This window comes from Coturnix japonica, chromosome 6 (genome assembly GCF_001577835.2).
Source record: "Coturnix japonica isolate 7356 chromosome 6, Coturnix japonica 2.1, whole genome shotgun sequence".
Lineage (NCBI taxonomy): Eukaryota > Metazoa > Chordata > Aves > Galliformes > Phasianidae > Coturnix > Coturnix japonica.
Window position 1 is genome coordinate 2471149 of NC_029521.1, and position 15969 is coordinate 2487117.

Here is a 15969-nt window from a genome sequence, read left to right on the forward strand (position 1 = left end):
ATTCTCAGCCGCACACTTTTCATATGGTACACCTCTAAGTCTGCAAGAAAACCTCATGAAATGCATTCTACCTTTACACATAGTGCAGATGCATGCAGAAGTGGGCTTACTGTCACTGGAAATTCCCTATTGCAGCATCGCATCTTGACTCTAAGTGCAACACTCCTGTTCTACAAGAAGAATTCTAAACCCACATTAGGCACTTTAAAATGTATTTCAGTCTTGGGCAGCTTCTGCAGCGTACTCAGGCACCCAAGTTTTGTAGACCCATGCGATCTGACCGCAGAGAGCACTTGTGATTAAGCAGACCTAAGGTTTTAATAACTTAACAGCAGGTGAGGGTAACAAGAAAATTAAAGCTCTTTGCAGTCTCGGAGTAATGCAGTCATAGATACAAAAGAGTTCAAAACATCTTCTATGCATTACTGAAAAAGAGGAACGAGTACCAAGCTGTACTAAATACTACTGTCACCAGAAGAGGGCGGTATTTCTACAGTCTGAGATGTACCTCTCAGGCTTCTCCCATTTTCCAGGGAGGGCACGGGCTGTCTTCCATGGCAGCCTTACCTTTCCCTTTGGAAACAGCCACTGCTGTTGCAGAAGCAACTTCTGAAAACTATCTAATGTTGTGGTAGAGTCTTGTTCAGAGGCCGCACACCCAACTCTGACCAGCTGTTAAACTTCAGGCATTTGGCATTTCTCCCGTTGGAGGACAGCATCTGTAAGAATATGGTAAAAGGAATATTGTCACAGTCTTACTCCTTGAATGATTACCTCCTCTTTTATCGAGCATTTTTGATTCAGTCTCATCCTTTCATTTAGTAACAGGCTAACACTTTGAATTACAAGGTCTTTATTATTACTATTTTTGAAGTAGGTGTCTCCATATCTTTTAGAGATTAATAATAAAAATAATTTAAAAGAAAACAATCCTAGTCTATTCTCATTATACTGCATATAATTCTGGTTCAAGTGTCACCAGATCTCCATAATATGACAGTAACTGATTAATTGTCAATGAGAACAGAATCTGTCCAGGACTCGCACTGAAGTTTCAAAGTTTTCAAATGCTTTTTGTTTCCTTGCTAAAGGGAAGTTTGTGCTTCAGTCGGTGGTTGCAAAAGAACCTCCAGGCTTAAACAGTTACACAGTAGACACACCAGTGCTGTGATTTGTTCTTATAGTTTGTTCTACCTTTTTTCATCCTATATGATGTCTCATTCCCCATGTTTGTGCTGTTACTATATTTTAATGTATGAATACCAATTACCAATGTATCTATTTATGAAATATTTAGGTTTTCATAGAAATTGTTATACAAAACCAAACCAACTATTCCATGCATCCACAGAAGTGTCAAAGATCAAATACATCAACTCATTACTTTCAACACCACGTACTCAGGAAAATGAACAGAAGCCTTTGCTGTCATAAACATATGGCCTTACAAGAGTGGTTTAAATGAAAGTTGAAATGCTTGAAAATTAGGCATACATTTCTTTCCGAAGCAGCTCAAAAACACATCATTTATTTCCTAAAGAGTCTGAATGTAAGAAGGAATTGTACTGGGACATAGGCAGTAAATAAGTAATCGTAAAAAGTTAAGCAGGGCAAAGTAACATCTTGAAGCATCACAAGATTACAGGTAAGAAGGATTAGCCATTGCCTCAGTTCTGTACACTTCAAGTGAATCAGCTGCTCCCACGGAGCAGAACAGTGGAAAGAAATCCCAAGCACTCCTTCCAGCATCCACCAAAACCCATAGCAGCATGTCACTGCTCAATCCCAAACCCAACAGTAATAATAACAACAATGGAATCAGGGGAAAAGAATAAAGCAGATGAACCTTCAAAGGGAGATCATGATAATTTTTCTCAGAAACCTCAGAATCAATACAACCCACAAACATTCAGGAATTGCTTCATACATTTACTAAGACTGAATGTACTAAGACTCCCATAGGCAGATGTTTACGTACATTTAGTATACACAACATCCCACCAACATCCTGGTTTGTCTGTCTCCATTTCATCCCAAGACAGGCACAAGGAAATCACACGGAGCACTTCAGACTCCGTAACATCAGTGTCCCAAGAAACTGCAATTGCCCTGCTCAGTCAGATCCAGGTCTACAACAGACTGACATTTTTGAATAAGAGTACACACAAGTAAAGGCTAAAAATGAGATGTTGGAAAGGGACAGTGAAGATAAAAGGAGATTCAAAAAGCAACCAGGGAAGGCAGAGAACAAACAAAGCTTTGGTTGCTCTTATTTAACCTGGTACAAATAGGTAGTCAGTATCTGTAATATCAGTAGGTGGACCTGAAGAGTATGTACTGTTTAGACTTCAATGATGATGAATATATTGTGTTATTTCCCATACAATGCAGGCGGCTTTCAAAATAGTGATTTTTAAATTAATTTTTCACTCTCTGGAAAATTACATGCGGTTCTAACCAATGGGTACCTGCGGAAGTTCAGACTGCAAGCTCCTTCTGGTGGGACTTGGATTTGTGAAGGAGCAGCTTCTGGTTTGTCACTGAAAAAGATTCTGCCAACAGAGGCTAGCAGAACCCCGTTCAATTTTCCCCTTTCATTCATTTTAAGAACACTGAGGTGTAACAGACAAAAGAGGTAAAAAGGTGCAGTACTAAGAGGAATTGATCCAAAACACTGTTCAAGTAGTAATGTTTGTTTCATTCTGAAGAATTCTGTTCAGTTCTAATGAGTTTTGGATGTGGAAATTAGAGAAGCGACTGCCAGAATGAATTTATTTCACACTATCTGAACTCTTTTCCCCAGAGTACCACTGGACTAGAAGGGAATCAAGTAATAAGAAAACGAAAGGGTCTAATCTTGCTTTCATACAGCACCAACACAGTGCACCTATTCTCTTTTACTTTTGATTAAACCAAGATAAGAATTCTGAAAATTCTGGTTAAACAAAAAGAAAATTAACCGTTGTGTATATTCATTCATATACAAAAAAAAAAAAAAAAAAAAAAAGAGGTTTTTTTGAAGGTACAAGCAAACCAAAGCTTACCCAGGGATAAAATAGGAAGCTATTCACTTAACTCGTACCTGTGTATTTGGTCACTCAACCTGTCTTCTTGTCTTATAGCGTTAATATCATTCTATTCTTTGCAGAGTCTGTTAACATCCCCAGCCTTAGTGCTTACAAGGAGAAGGTAGCTGGGAGATAGACAGAACAGAATGAAAACACCAAGCCATTTCACGCAGACAATCCAGCTCCCATTAACTGCTCATCAGTGCCGTTATGCAAGGTTGGACAAGTAAAAGCCACTGTGAACAAACCGAATGGGTGCCCCTGGGTTGGTGTGAATTGGCTAGAAGAGTCCCTACAAAATTTTCACACTTGGCAGAACAACAACTTTGGAAGTGAATGACAAAAACCTTTTAGATGATGTAGGGAATCTGTTATCCGGGAACGAAATTCATAACTCCTCAGGCCCAGCTCTGACCCCAGAGTCCTCTTGCTTCACATTTGGTATCAAGCGAGCAGGACTGCACAGTTCTATTTCCTGCAGTTCTCACACAGAAACAGGGATATGGCTTGGAGTAAAATTTTTGAACACCTTAGTCGATAATGCAAGGTTCCCAGCAATACCATTCCTTTATATTGAAATACCTAAATTCACACAAAATACATAGAATACATTTGCTACTGCACTTTTCCCAAAGGCAAAATATGTCCTGTTCTGACTTCTACAGAGAAAGAAACCTATTTATCAAAATTACTTAAAACACCTCACGCACAACCTTTTGGATTGTGCGAGTACTGGCAAGCTTACACGTCCAGGCACTGCCCTGGCAGGGAACCAGTCAGATGTAGCTGGGCCATGGTCCCACAGAAAATAGCTATAGCATTCCAGTCTGCTGTGCTTATTGTATTGTGAACCACACTCTATTTGCTCAGCAAAGACAGGGGAAAGATACAGGGAATTCTATACCCTTTTCCATGTAGAGCTATTACAGTAAGTAGGCTAAATGCAACACGAAAGTAAACATCATCAAAAGACTCTCAAGACTAGCAGCATTTCAACACTGAGCATCATCAAGACAACACCACAGCTTTCCAGTCTGGTTCTCACTTTTTCCTCTGGTTTGACTAGAATTGGCAATGTGACATTCGGCTTTGTAGGTATGCAAAAACATGTCTAAAACCCTCAAGTCCAGCAGGTGTCATTTTTATAGAGTGGCCTGGGTTGAAAAGGACAACAACAAGCATGTTGTATTAGGCGAAATACGGGGAACTTACCAGGATGTTACATGACAGGCCCTTCCCCAATTTCCAGAAGCATCTTAGTGACATGTAATGCAGTAGGCGTAGATGAAAGGCGTAGTTTATATAAGGGTGTGTGTATTTCAATAAATCGCCATTTTACCACTCCGCCACCTTGGTGTTACTTGGTAATTGGCCTGGCTGCTGCTTCAGTAGAAGGCAAGAGATCGTAAAGTCATTAACAATCGTAAAGCCTTCATGAGCATCTAGTTTCAACCCCCCTTCTATGTGCAGGGTCGCCTGCAGGGATGGGGCATCCACAACTTATTTGACCTTTCTGAATAAATGAATAGGATAGCAGAAGAGATTATTTTTATCAGATCTGAATGCATATGAGAGGGCAATAAGCAATTAAATAGATTATACAATTATGCTTTTATCTAACATAACAGCAGAAATCAACTTACGGAGCCAAGAGAAACTCACAGTTGCCACAGAAATGCAACAGCATTCAGATAACTTTTTATGTTATATGTTATTTGGTTTTATTTCTTTCAAGATTTCTCCCATCGTCTGGGAAGGGAGGAGAGTGGTTGTTCAAGAAAACAGTATAGAGAGAACATTCTCCTTTAAACAGTTTGTCACACAGCACAGAAGAACTAATTTTTCTGCTATTTCTACCATTACAAGCCACGATCTCCTAATCCTGAGACAGCTTCCACGCAACATACGTTGGGAATCAGAAAATGTGACCACTGGGTTTGTCCCAGTGCATGAAGATCAACTCTAATGACAGGAAACAAAGAATAAAAAATGGCAATGCCTGTCCAGAAACAAGAAAAACAACTTATCCAGACAATACTCCTTAAGATCCTATGGCATTCTAGACATTTATTAGCTCCAGAAAATAGATCCAGAGAGGACCAAGAAAATGATAAGGACCACTGAGCAGTCACTCATCCAAGGACAATGGAGTAGAGAGCATGACCTCAGAGCTCTTGGCTATGGTGAGAAGGGTTGAAACCATGTTGGGAAACTGCTGGAGGGGGCACTTGCTCATGGCAGCTAAAGGAAAAGTAAACTGAATATGCTGCTTGAGGCTTCCACTTCCATGTTACGATCAGAACTCTCAGAAGTTTTGTACTTCAAGAGTAAAGCCTATCTACTGCGTTTTGGCTATGGTTCCCTAATGTGCAATCTTAGACTAACTTCAGTGATCCTGCAGGAAGACACTTCAGAGGAAAAATTTCATTCAAGAGAAAGACTGACCTTAGGTCAGCTGTTGTCTCTGACCACATATGATTTTATCAACCTGTTTCTGCTTTTTTGACCAAGCTAAGCCTAAATTCCCCCTTGACTCTTGCTTCATTCCAAATCATTTTAAGTGATCACACAGAACAAAACATCAACCTTTTTATATACCCCTCATCCCCCCATTACATAGGAATGCTGTTAATGTTCTAGGAGGCATGAACAGGCAATTAAAACACATTTTTATAAAAACTGCCAATTGGATAGCAGAAAACATGGCTAGTAGAATAAAGAAAAAAACTGGCAATGTCAGGAGGAAACACAGCTTAGACTTTCTGCTGCTTTTTGTTTTCAACTCCTATACAGAAACCTCTACTTAAAAGGAAAGCACGTATCAATAAAAGAACTGGATGCTATTGATATTTACAGTAGACACTGTATACGCAAACTGAAATACAATGAAAGCATTTAAAAGGATAAGGAGTAGGTCTATTTTACTAGGGGAAAAAGCCACTGATGGATAAACATTATTGAACCAGAATGAAATAATGAGTCCATGGGTTCTAACTGAGTAAGATGGGATTAAGAACAATCATTTACAATGACAATGTATGGGGACCCTTTCACTCTTCCTCTAAGACTGAAAAAAAAAAAAAAAAAAAAAAAAAAAAAAAACCAAAAAAAAAAAAAAAAAAAAAAAAAACCCCACAATGAACAAGAAAGGAGGAACTTGGGTATGTGGATTTATGGAAATGTGAAGTAAACTGCAGCCTGAGAACTGGTCTGATGAGTTAAATAACTTTCAGAGTGAAGCCTGCAGAGCAAATGAGTTCCAGCAGGCAGAAAAGGGGGCAGAAGGACAGCGCTATAAGGAGGAGGAGCCCAAGGCAGAGGAAAGAAATATGCCTACTGACTGCAGCAGCATTGCTGATAACTGCTGAATTGAAGATTTATGGTTAGAACCGTACAGGAAATTACAGAAGAGCTCCAGGGCAAGATAAAAATCCAGACTTGGAAATGCTTAGGAGAGAAAAGCGAAAGAGAAAAATGTACAACAACCATAGAGGAGGGGCTGCAGAATGTGCATCCTAGATGGGAGAAGAACTGCAGAATGGCATTGAATGGAAACCTTTTTGTAGCAATATTCTAAGTCTGTGTCCACAACCACTTCTTACTTGACATTAAGAAATGAACAGAAATCAGAATTGCAGGGAGCTGATCAAAACATGATGAACACTAACAGGATCTGAAGACATATTTATGAGACGGTGCTGCAAATTCATTTCATTCTCTTAGAGCAAATACGTTGGGAATATATACAATTGAGAACAAAGACCTGCCTGAAACAAATTATTTTAGAAAATGCTCACAGAGCATTTACATTTCAATCTAACCATCACTCAAGAGTGAAATGGAAAAGAGGTTGCTGTGGGCTTCCTCAAGACAGCATAGAAAATTGTGGGAGTTTTATGGTCTGAAGGAAAAAAAATCACCCACTGAGTGCTCTGTCAGTTTTTACTGGGGATGAGAGCTCAGACTGGAAATACCAGTGATAAAGCCTTGAGTGCGGCCAGAGAACAACAGTGTTGCAGTGTTACAAACTGACCATAAGCAACTCTGAATTAACTCACTTAGTGATCTGAAATGTCAAGACTCAGACTAGGCAGTGCAGTCCTATTAGTGTGGAGCTCATTTAGGCTTTTCACCAGTTCTACTGGGTTCTTACCCATCCACTGACAAATCATTACAGGATCCAACAGCTTCACTTCTGAAGTCAGGCTAAGATGATTTTATTTCTGAGTAGTTTGTCAAGTCTTCACAGCTTCTTCATTTATCCTCTTCAACACCTTCAGCCAAAACAGGACAGCCTGGTGATAAAAACCTATCAGACATGGAAAGCATTAGAGAAAAAGCCCTCTACATTTCATTTGATCTATCTCACACATGAACTTCCCAATTCCTACACGATAACAAGATTTAGAATATCTAATTTTCAGCTGCTGACAAAAACATAAAATAGATCACTAGGATAAGTCTCATTGCAATGGTAATGCACCGTATTTTTTAGCTTTCAACATTGCTATTAAACAACAACCACATCAACTGAAATATTTTAATTCAGTACAAAAAGGGTGTGTTTATTTTTCTCTCCAAGAAACAAAAAACCTTTCCAAATACGATAGCTTGGCACATTATCCCCTTCACACGATACAAAAACATCTTAGACTGAAGATTTTCCTGTCTGTCCTCCTGCAAAGCTATTTAGAAACCATGATGAGCATGGCATTCATACTGGTTGTATTCTCACCCCAAGTATTAAAAGAAAAAGCAAGTACTCTGTCCAGGGCAGTTCACCTATCAGGTGCCACCGGAATAGTAAGCCTTAAATGGATTGCAAGTTCAACCTGCCAAGGTGTGATGAACACGACTGCCAAATGCCCTAGTTTGTCAGGCTCCCTATTGCTGTCAACCTGCCAGGCAACATGCCAAAGGCTGAGATGGGAGAGGGAGCCAGAAACCCAGCAGAAATCTGTCAGAGCCCAAGTCAGCCCTGCTGAAATGAAAATACTCGGTGCAAAATGTTCCAGTCTCAGTGAACCTGCAAGTTCCAACAAAACTGAGCAGCGATTTCCTATCTTGAAGGAATGGGCTTCGACAAAAGGTGGTTCTTTCCTACATTCCTTTGAAAAAGTTTCCTGGATAACCTTATTCAGGCCAGCTTCTGATTCTGGAATTGCCGCCACCTTCCCCCGGTCACATCCAGGTGTGGATTCTTGCATCACATAAACAGATTTGGCTCCCATCTGCAAGCCAGACACCCCTTCTCTTCCCTGCATTTTCCATAGAAGACATACTTATTTTGGAACTTGGCTGTTCCGCCAGTCTGGGTGTTACACTTGCATCAGCAATGAACCAGACTCGTAGCTCCTCTGCCAGCCTTCTCTGGCACTTTCTTCCAGGTTCTCACCCTATTACAGAATCACTCTTTATATGTGCCACACTAAGGGAACAGCTCTTCTCAGATACAGCTTTAAAGAGAAAAATCATTTCCAACTAAGAGAAAAATCTGGAACTTGAAAGCAGTAAAAGGAAAGAAAGTAAGACAAAAACCTGAACCAATAAGTTGGAAATTGAGCAATTACTTAATTCCTTTTCAGACCAGCACTGTAAAGGACAGAACTGTTTTTCTTTTGTTGTCTCAAAGCTTGCTTCGTGAGGCCTTTCTGATGATAAGACTCTGACTGGCGACTGCTAACTAACTAGGAGGGTGAATGGTGGGTGTTGTTGTGCCACAGTACCTCTGCTTATGATTGCAAAGATAAGCAGGATGAACAGTCTTCTTCAGGGGTGCTGCTCGAAGGAGCTGACCACTGCAGAGGGCAATAATGCTTGTATCCGGCAACAGAGACCCTTTCCCCCCCCTCCTTGCTGGCTTATCTGTGGGCCAGGAATGTCACAAAAGCTGGTTTTAAACCCTATTACAAAGTGTGTTTACCTGCTTGTTTGGAATTTCAGTGTTTGCTCAAGATACGTTCCCAAAAATGCTGAGCTGTAATCTTCAAACTTCAAAGAAGAAAAAAAACCCACCGAAATGGGGGATAAAAGGCCCTCGCTAAACTGGGGACTTTGGAGACAAACTCCCAAAGACACCTTTGATGGAGAATTCCCTGAGGGGAAAACCTCGTCGGAAGAACCCCCAGGACCGGCTTGCTGCAGAGCTCCCTGGCTGTCTCCCATCCCCTGCAGTGATCAGATGAGTTCCTGAGATCAACGGATCTACTGTGTACCTTGCTGGACCCACGGTGGTGACTATCTCTTTTGCTCTCTGCAGAGACTCCTTGCTTATATTTCCTACCTTTCCTATCGCCTACCTTCCCTTCCCCATCTCTTTAAAAACGACTAGGACTTTAATAAACTGGTTGGATCAACATTTGAACTGTTGCTTCTTAATCTCACGCCGGGTATACACATATCAAAGAACCTTGCCTCCCTCCTATAAATTGGAGCGAGACAAGCACTTACATGTTCTATTTGACTTCTGTGTTGCTGTTTACATCTTCAGCTGCAGCAGCTCTTCGGAAAAGAGGGAAAGAAGGCTGGGACCAAGTACCAGAAACGTGTGCTGAGAGCCAGAGTTAGCTGTGGAGCAGCCCTGCTCTTTGTCTTACCCAGTCAGTTCTGTTGCTGCGAATTGCACAACAGGAGCATAGAACTGAATTGTGGAGGACTGGCTGAACTATGCAAAAATAAGGTCTTCAAATATGCGTTTAATTCAACGTTGACTTACCCTCCAATGCCTATGTCTCAACTTTGTAGGCTTCCAAATTTTATTTCATTTTAATCAGCCATCTTCAGTCTCCAGGGTTGCCTCCAGGGAAGATAAGGCACTACAGAATACTAGTACTATCAAATGAGCAACATCCATCTTACTCGGTTTCATTCTGCAACTACATTCCATTCAGTGCTTTTATCCTGGCCAAAGACTCATTCACATATGTTCCTTAGGTATCCTGAAAATCAGCATAAGTAGTGGCAGGTCCAATACTGCTTTGATGCCAACCCAGACTACAGAACCTCCAGGACCTGGCCCTGTGAGAAGGCTTCTGGTTCATACAATGAATGCCTAAAGCTCTTGTGTAACACCAACAACCACACAGCATTGGTCAGAGCCCAAACACAGCACATGACCTGCACAGCTCCATAGTGGAAGGCTGCTCTGAGAAGATGGGTAAAATATTGATCTCAAGGAAGATTATAAAGAAGAATCACTAACTACCATACAGAAAACTGACTTTCTCAACACCAGGGAGGGAAGGAGGTAGTTTTTCAGACATGCAGTCATGCCAGTGGTTCATATCAGGTTGCCTAAGCAGTCTTTTCTTTTTAATCAATATGGAGCAACACCCTCATGAGCAAGCTAGAGCAGCTGAGGGTAAGAAGGGATTAACTCCTTGCTTAGCCTATTATAAATACTAGACAATTAAAAAAAACAAAAAACAAAAAACCTTTGAAGAGTGCAGCAGGCTTGAGTGGGCTTCAACGCTTACTCTCGGGGACTGGAGATGCTCAATATTTTGACAGTGAACTTATAGTGACTGGAAAAAGTAACCACATTCATTTTGTCCATCGTGCATTGTATTGTGATTACCATATATTGCTGTATCACTCATGAGTCAAAATCCCACAGTACATCAAATACATCAAATAAGTAAACGTGCTAATAAGAGCTAAGCCCTCTACAGGAACAGCTAAAAGAACCTGGTCAGAAAGTATCGCACTCTGACAGGCTCCTGTTGTTTCTCCTTCCACAGAAGGAAGCCTTAAGAAAGAAAAAGAACAGTAACAGAACTGCACAACAAACAGAGCCTAGGTTTTAAGTGGAGTCCTTGCATTTTGCCTTCGTGCGACACTGATAGAGACAGATGCTGGCTGACCTGTCTTCCTTCCAATGCTGGAAGAAAACAGTCACAGACATTTAAGAGAGCATGTCTTAAAAACACTATTTTGAATATTCGCAACAAGAGAAACCTTTGCTAAGGTACTGGAAAACAAAATAGAACAACAATATGTGGGCACAGCAGGGTTTGGTTTAACATAGAGGAAAAGTTTATCCACTTATGGTCTTGTTTTTCTGAACAGCCCTGTTAGAGTCCCCTCCTAAAATCTACCTGTGTGTTAGAGCTGTGGATGTTTACCATTACCAGGGGCTCAAGTTAGCCAAGAGGTGCTCTCTCCGTTATTAATGGAGCATAAGACTTGGTACAGAGAACTTGTCACAACTTACAGAAGAGAAAAACGAGAAGAAAGGAAGAGTCCAAGCCTAGTTCCTTAATCAGTTTGTCAGGCTTCTTCATTCTGATGTGACTAAAGGCAAAACTCAGTGTAACCGATCAACATGTTCTTGCTTTTCTTAAACTTTAGGGTTAAATTTGAATTGTAATAAATTAACACTGGTATACAGATTTATACACGCTTATGAGCAAACTGCAAGATAAATGAATGATTTTGACACATATAGAAAGAGGTTCACTTTACAGAAAGGATTTTGGAGAAAGCAAATAGAGGAGAAAGTTGTAAATGAAAGAAACTTCTAGTTGATCTTTTTCAAAGAGCACAAGGCCCTTTATTTGTAGAAAGGATGTGAAGCAAAGAGAACGACTAGCTGTGTTTATAAAGAATCTATGATCTTTTAATAAATGGTTCTCTACTTCTGACCTTTCTCTCTAAGCAAGTTAAATCTCACAAATCTGATCAAATTTACAGTTTTGGAACTTGAAATATCAAATATAAGGAAGACATTTTCATTTTTACAGTACACTCTCTCCAGAGGAACCAAACCTACCTTCTTATATTGAAATACTTTATTAAGGAATTGAGATTAAAACACAGCTGCCTTCCTAGAATGCATTACAAAAGTTCAATTAAAAAAAGCTAAACTAGAAGTAGCATCACAAGCAGAAGTACCCTCTGCTCTAGTGCATGCCCATAGCATTCTATCTTCAGTCAGACAGTGCTGTGAGGAAGCAGTAGGGGAGGCCCATAGGCACACAGTTTTTGATTGAGCTTCCAGAAGCACAGCTGACTGGATTAGTTTTGATGTTTTCATACCATACTTCACATTTCTTGCTCTGCAGGGATGCAGAGAGCCAACACAAGCATTTGTGTCCATGTTGCAATTGCACCACAGTCTTCTGCGGAAAATCACTTATCGTATGTTTGTTTTCATGAACACACATCAAATATCAGTTTAAAAAAAAAAAAAAAAAAAAAAAAAAAAGAAGAATAGCTCTACCCTAGGGGATCCTAACTCACTTCTGTATTTGCATCCTTAGGAGAAACTCACTTGAATCTGAACCACCTTCATAGCAGTACCAACAGACTAATAGATAGACCCCTTCTATTTCACGCTGTGGTGGTGTCAGGCTGATGGGCGGCTCCACCTCTCACTCCCACTATATCTCAATGGAACATGGTGAAAAAAATGATGAAGAGGGTCCTGAGCTAAGGATGGGGAAATAGCTCACCAATTACTGCCACAGACAAAACTGACTCGGCACAGGGAGATAAACATTATTTCTCACCAACTACCAACAAATTTGAGCAGTGAGAACTAAAAGCACACACAAAAAATACCAAACACCAAAAAACACTCCACACCTTTCATCTTCATCCATCTTCTGCCTCTTCTGTCAGAGTGGCACTGAAGAATAGAAGTCGCTGGCAGTCCGTAATGCTTCGTATCTGCTGCTCCTCTGTGGTCCCTCTCCACCTCATGGGTTCCCTCCCACAGGATGCTGTCCTTCCCAAACTGATCCTGCATGCACTTCCCAGAGGCTGCAGCTCTCCAAACAGCACAGGTCTGTACAGTAAGACCAATCCTTCAAGAACTACTCCAGCACAGGATGCTGTGTGCAGCAGCTCCCCCGTATCTCCTGATTGACCGCAGGTACCTCCTCCTGGGCTGCAGCTTCAGCCTGGTGCTGCTCTTGTGTGGGCTCTCCATGGTTCCCCAGCTCCTGTCAAAAAGCAGTTGTTCCCTGCTCTGGCAGTGGCGGGTCTCTTCTGGAGCAGCTGTGGAGCTTTGCTCCCAGAGACAATCCTGCAGTCCTTGACTATCAAAACCTTGCTACGTAACACCAATACAAATGCACAAAGAGCATCTTTACTCTCTGTTATCTCTTCTTTGCAGAAGATGAACTCCATCATCAAGGATGAGGTTTCAAGAGAACCAGCATGCATTCCCTCCTCACTGATATCATCATATCTAAGCGCACTGCGATGTTTTATCAAGTGACCAAATAACTAGAAGGAAACTTATTGTTGGGTCCATTTAACTTCACGCCCTTAAAAACACTGCTTAACCACAGAGTTTTTACATGGTTTGGCAACACCCTTTGCCAAAGCTCAGGGCATCTCAAAGACCAAAGGACTTTCAACACTCAGACTATCGTGGTTCCCTTTCAGGAGCGCTTTGGTCACTACCCACTGCTGTCCCCCTAAGACACAAACAGGTGTGGTGGTGGTAAAGCAGGAGGCTGTAAGGTTTCTCTGAGCAAGCAGCACTGTACAGATCCTGTTTTGCTGTTACACTAATATATATTCAACATGCCAGCATCAACATTCACCAAGAAAGGATTTCTAAGAAAAAATATTTGAAAGAAACATGTATTTTTTAAGGAAGATTAAAACATACACAGAGATAAATGTATGTAACAATTCCAAAGCTCTGTGACAGCATGGAGTTGAGTGAGTTGATGATGAAACACTGTGATTATAAACCCCTTAATCTGGAACAGGGCTAGCTGATTTCTGCAGTGGCATAATTCTGCTGTTTTTAACATTATGTAGCTACGGTATCTGATTAGATAAATTACACTGAGAGATTTGACAGGGATTTTAAAATATCTTTGTTGCTTTATGTATCTATTAGAAAGGAACATTTCTGTTTCACTGTAATTATGTGATCAGGCAAGGATTCTGATCTCTGTCAGAAAATAAATCCAACAGAACAGGATTTAATTACAAAGTATTCACTACGTAGTAGAGGCTCAGATGAGAATGTCATTTCACAAGTCTTCAGAGTATAATTTCTTTTTGTTAATTGGAGGGAGTCACTCCTCAGTGACTCAGTTTTACTGAAATAGCTCTGATTACTCCAGATTTTGATAGTTACATCTCCAGTCTGCCCGCCCCCATTTACTTTGGCCTGCCTTGTAACAACACTCGGAACAACCTTGTGTTAATGTTTTCCCACTGCTGTTTGTCCTTCAGGATCCATTGCAACTTTAGCCTTTGTTTTATTACAGCCTCCTCCCATGGCACTCTGCAGTTCTGCTCCTTGTTTTGTTTTACCTTGGTGCCTTTCTCTAACTGACTTTGCATACATGCAGTTTTCGCCACTGTTTCCAGATCCACAAATCACAGTTCTATTCAGACCTTTCTTCAAACTCCTATTTAGCCCTCCTGCACAGACATCTTCTCTAAAGTACAGATAATCAAAAGGGTTTGTGTCATTTTCCTGTGCACAGTTCTGCCATAAGCATGTTTATACACTGAGTGAGCAACTCAGAGAGGTTAGTATTAGGAAGACCTATCTTCTGAATTCTCTACCACTTGTAGCCCAGCATCTTAGACTACAAAACAATTTAAGAACCTAATATAGGTAAGATGAAATGAATTGCATCCAAAGGTACATTTCATATAGCAAGTTCAGCACTGCCAGGAAAAAGAGACCATATTGTTAAGGTATATTGAAACTTCTCTACAGTGTTACACATCTTTAAGTCCTAAGCAGTTCTGGCAAGTAGCAAATGATGCTCCTCTGAACAACTGTCTGGTTCTGGAAACGGCAGATGACAAGGACTGTCCCAAGAAACAAAGTGACAGCTTGAATGCTGCCCACTCAATCCTGGTGCTGGCTGGTGAAAGAGTTTCCTAACATAGATGTGGGTTTTTCCATGCCAGATGACCGTACTGCCTGAAAACAGTCTGGAACATATTTATCTGGACCTGTGTAAGCAGTCTACTAGTACAAACCACCACTTTAGACATAATAAATGACTTTGGCCTACAGTGATGGACGGGAAAGAAACAAATATAAAAGTAAATGAGAATCAAGTCGCTAAGTGGGTTTTTAAATACTGAATCCTCAAGCTACATCATTTTGAATCTGTCAGTGAGGGTTTGCGTTGAACACCATATTAACTTCCATAGGAGCTTACCTCCAACATTAATTTCGTTTATACAGTTTGACCATTAGAAGCTTAGTTTGAAATGTTTACATATGGAACAGGGAGATAGCTACAACAGCAAACATGACCAATGCATGTGAAATTTTCTACTCAGCTGTGAATGGGAGCTTAGTATTCATGAAGTACATCTTCATTACTGCTGGCATACCGATAGCACTGTGCTATTTTACACTGACAACACAGAACTTTGGCCGTCCAGAACTCAGATGGTTTGCATGCGTTCAGGTCAGGATTGTAAATCCTGTCTCCCAGGAGCTTCATGCTGAGCGCTGACATTTCAGCAATTCCCTTTCCTCCCTCAATATAAAACTGCAATTTAAAGAGGTTTTAAGTCATAAGATCAGCAAACAAACCTTGCTAAACTCTACTCTGTCATTCACTTGCTTCAGAACTCAAATAAATGCGCACATCTGATGAAGATGGAGCATTAAGGGCAAACGGAAAAGAAAAACATAAACAGCAAATGTTGATTTTTGCTCTAAACCAGCAACGTGTACTTTAGAGAAAAATATACTCCATGTCAATTCTGCACAGCAGTTCCTTAAGTCTGACAACTCCAGCTCAAGTGCTGCAAACACCTCTTAAGGAGTCATTTCATTCCAAATCCAACGCAAATGCTTTGGAAAAACACAGTCTAGCCTTATTTCAAATACTAAGGTTTCCAAAATGTTTGTCCAATGACCCACACCACGTGACTAAGCACTGTGCTAGACCTGAGCTGT

The 15969-nt window shown here is 40.7% G+C and overlaps 1 long non-coding RNA gene across 1 annotated transcript; it reads right to left on the minus strand.

Moving 5' to 3' along the window:
* Positions 1-364: 364 nt before the first annotated feature.
* Positions 365-13046, minus strand: LOC107315578. The gene is made up of 3 exons (XR_001555966.2): positions 12654-13046; positions 7222-7377; positions 365-719 (listed from the first exon to the last, which is right to left on the minus strand). It is a non-coding gene; the product is annotated as an uncharacterized LOC107315578 (long non-coding RNA).
* Positions 13047-15969: the final 2923 nt, after the last annotated feature.